General features: G+C 33.5%; 1 pseudogene; it reads right to left on the reverse strand.

Annotated features, from left to right (window-relative positions):
- Nucleotides 1-229: 229 nt before the first annotated feature.
- LOC120351081 lies at nucleotides 230-3,804 on the reverse strand (annotated as a pseudogene).
- Between the last annotated feature and the right edge of the window lie 146 nt (nucleotides 3,805-3,950).

Genomic DNA, 3,950 nt, shown 5'->3' on the forward strand with positions numbered 1-3,950 from the left:
ACAAGTAGTCGAGGTGACAACTTGACGCCAGCGTGTAAGGTGTCATGTAGACGTAAGCCATCCCCGTCTACTCGTCTCCTTTCTAAGGAGGTGACAAATAGTCAAGGGGACACCCTGACGCGAGGGTGCGAGGTGTCAAGTTGTCGTTTACGGTCATGACTAGTTAGCACCTTTGGTCCAGTAGGTGTCAAGTAGTCGGGGGGACAACTTGACGGCAATGGCATATTTGCTACCTAAAATCCCGAAACGCAGAGATATTCTTGCAAGCATTCAGTCCACCATAGAAATTGCCCCTCAAATTACCAAGCCAAACGTCGTATCCACTGTTCGCAAGATAGAACCCTCAAAAAATAATAACTATGAATTTATTCTGCTTCTCATTACAAACAATTTGAACACTTTTTGATGACACAGTAGTCTGATTCCTTGTAAATAATAGTAAAGTTATTGAAGCACATTAGAATTATATCAACTATCATCCTTTTATTTTGTCACAGCACAATACGAGTACCTAGCCTAGTTTCATCAAGAGCCATTTTACACCTGAAAATGGTTTTTGAGTTGTGTTGAGACAAAATTAAAGAGTAAAATTTTCATAGGTCATTAAAATGATAAATGGCTATTTTCTCATAGCTCTTAAAGAGTTGAAACAAGTTGTGTAGTGACAAAATAAAAGGGTATTTTATACAGGTTTAGTGAAAAGTATGGAAACAGCGATATATTTCTTTTGAGAGGGAAATTTGACGATAGGTCTTATTAAGGTTTCTATTCAATAAAAAAAACTGCTTTTCACTGTCACATAAAAATTTTGGTCCGCCATCTTGGAACCGCCATTTTGAATCCAACTTCATTTTTACAATTTTGTAGTAATAAGGTTTCTAGGATATACCGTAAGTATAAAACCACTGAATCTATTCTAAATTCGTCAAAAACAAACCCCTCCCCCAATACATCACACCCTCCTCAAAAAGGACAAAGAATAACTCTTTACAAAACCTTACAAAACCAAGATTTAGTCTTTCATCATTCACGATAATAGTTATCATGTTATCATTTCAATATTACTGGATAAATGAAAGTACTAAAGCAAATTGACGAATGTTATGTCAATTTATGCATTTACTTGAAGGGTCCCCGTTACTTCACTACGTGAATTAGAAGATAACACATCATTTTTTTAGAAAAACCACAGAAAAAGAAATCCTTTTACTTCGAAATATATATATATATATATATAGGAATGGAAAATAGAGTTTAAAAGCTAGAACTTCACACACCTAGACAATCATCTTTGCCATCAAACACATAGTCTGAAGAGCTCCCGGTGGCTCAATGCATCAACAACACAACTGGCAAATTCCTCAGACTGCTTCTTTCAGGGTGTATGATTCGAAATATTTCTATTTTAAACGTCGTCATAGTATATTTTTCTTCTTCCAAAAATTTTCCACCCTCCCTCTCATTCACTACCGTATTATATCTTGACCGATTGGTACGTCAATGAGATAGGACTTCGCCTCAAACCCGGCTTTTCTGATTAGTTCATCCTGGAATTTCGAAAAAAAATGGTAATTATCACCTTTGTTAGTTTATCATGGCGCGAAGCACACAGAAGAAATGCTTTTCATGAGAGCCGTTATTACAAGAATGCAAAATTCGGTCGAGTGAAATCGATACAATAATAAGCTTGATACATCATCATGTTTCGTCTCTCATAGTGATAGAGGAAAGATAAATATAATTTTAAAATAGTCAGTCGTTGAATATTCATGTTTGTTGCAAATGCAGATTGAAATAAATGAATTTATATCAATTCACCCAAATACTATTTAGATTCATAAAATACCCAAATACTATTCATAAAATACTATTTATCGAAATTAATTATTTTTTCCGTGAAAGATTGTTTTAAAGAATCATTAGGAGGCAATACTTTATAATTATCAAGTATCATTAATAATTTCAAACTTCAAAGTTTAGTAGGCTACCAAAATGAGATATTGCAGCATACTAAAAAACAACCTGCTTATCAATTTGATTTTTTCACAAATAAGCTGAATTTTTTACTTGTAAGTGTTATTTTCCGAGTGTAAAGGCTAGTCTACTTGAAATAATAATTTAGTATACCTGAGGTTACCTCAAGGCTTCTTGTAGGCCTACTTTAAATGTTATTCAAATGTTTGTAAATATTGTGTTTTTTCATGAAGGTTCACAGTGATTTTCCACAACGAACTGATATTATATTAGAATCATTTATTGACTAATCAGAAATGAATGCCACTACATAAAATGTTGGGGAAACGAAGATCATCGATTCGATTATTTGCTTCTGTGAATGAATAAAAAATGTAAACTTACAGTTCGCTCCATAACGAAGGGTTCTTTTTGTTTGTTACTTTTATTCCTGAAGATACCAAGAATTTTTCCATTTCCTCTTACATATTTGGAGAGTGGTGGTGTCTCCGCAGAATCGTCTTCATTGTAATCATCACTCCTTCCACTACCATTAATTTGTGGTAAATCCAGTAGAAGGATGGAAATCACAAACAATTTGGTATCCTGACTCTTCCACATACCTGTATATACCTATACAGATGGAAGATACATAATATATACCGTAGCCTACTTCACACTATAAAATTTCCAGAATATCAGGCACTCTACTAGTAGGCTGATGCTTTCTTGAAACTGATAATCAGTTTGAGAGCGATGCCATTTGATTATGTAGTGAGTGATCAGGCATTTGCTATTCAAAATTTGAATATAATGTACCTATAGTTGAGAAACAAAATGTTTTCGATCTCATTGTCAGCAAGGCCTACGTTACAACCCATTCTGTCAAAATGACCCAGTTTAAATGACCCATTGTGACCTAGTTTATTGAAAATAATGGTTTCTTGATATGATTCATTCAGCTTATTATACATACAATTGTTTCACGTTCACACTGACATGCATCAATTTATTTGATTCAATAAACAATTCAGACCACTGAGGCGAGTTTTCGAGTTATATTAACTTATTTTCAAAACACGAGACTCGAAAGCTCTGCAAAGTAAAAAAATTGTTTATTACAATAACATCAAATATAATTACTGCACATCGGTCTAAAAGACATAATATAGAGTATATTTCTATAGTATATTTGTCAATATTTAACACTATTGTCAATTTGTGCTGTAATCACATATCGATACCGATCTATTATATTTAGTCATGTTATTTCAAAACAGGGTGGTAATTAGGTGGTGATATAGTTGTGGTGATTATTTATTTCTAATAGAGGAAAATTTAGTTTTGTCGCACGAGGTTGGTAGCCCTAACACACGGCAATGCAAGTAGCTTATTTTTGAGCGATGTAACATAGCCTACTGTGTGGGTTCCAGCACTACCTCCGCTGATCAGCTGAAATCAACGAATTTTTATTGGTGTAGGTGACGTCACACGAATGCACTACGGCTTTGTTTACGGAGGTAGTGGTTCCAGACGTCTTATGAACAGAATTTCTTTTATCACAGAACATGAATATTATGGTGAAACGAGACAAAGCGTGTATAACTTCAATGGGTGGAAATTTTGAGCACATTATTCAATAATCTTCAGCAACTGAGAAATGAAATATTATACAGTATTTTTTTAAATATAAACGCTATATATTTTTATTAGAACTGAATTTCCGTTTTATGATTTAATTGAAAACTGGGTAAAAGGACTAGAAAAATCCCTCCGTACAGAAATAGGCTGAGCAGTAGACAAAAGCTAAAATGTGTTATGGAAAATGGAATAATTTCAATGAACGATGATAATGAACACACTATTTTCTCATAAAATATTCGTATAATAAAACATATTATTGGAATCGACAATACAAAATTAGTTGAATAGAATGTTATTTATCTACTGTATAAGCGTATAATAGGATGAGAATGAGCAGACAGTATACTGCAATA

The sequence above is a fragment of the Nilaparvata lugens genome, chromosome 4 (assembly GCF_014356525.2).
Source record: "Nilaparvata lugens isolate BPH chromosome 4, ASM1435652v1, whole genome shotgun sequence".
In the NCBI taxonomy this organism is placed as follows: Eukaryota; Metazoa; Arthropoda; class Insecta; order Hemiptera; family Delphacidae; genus Nilaparvata; species Nilaparvata lugens.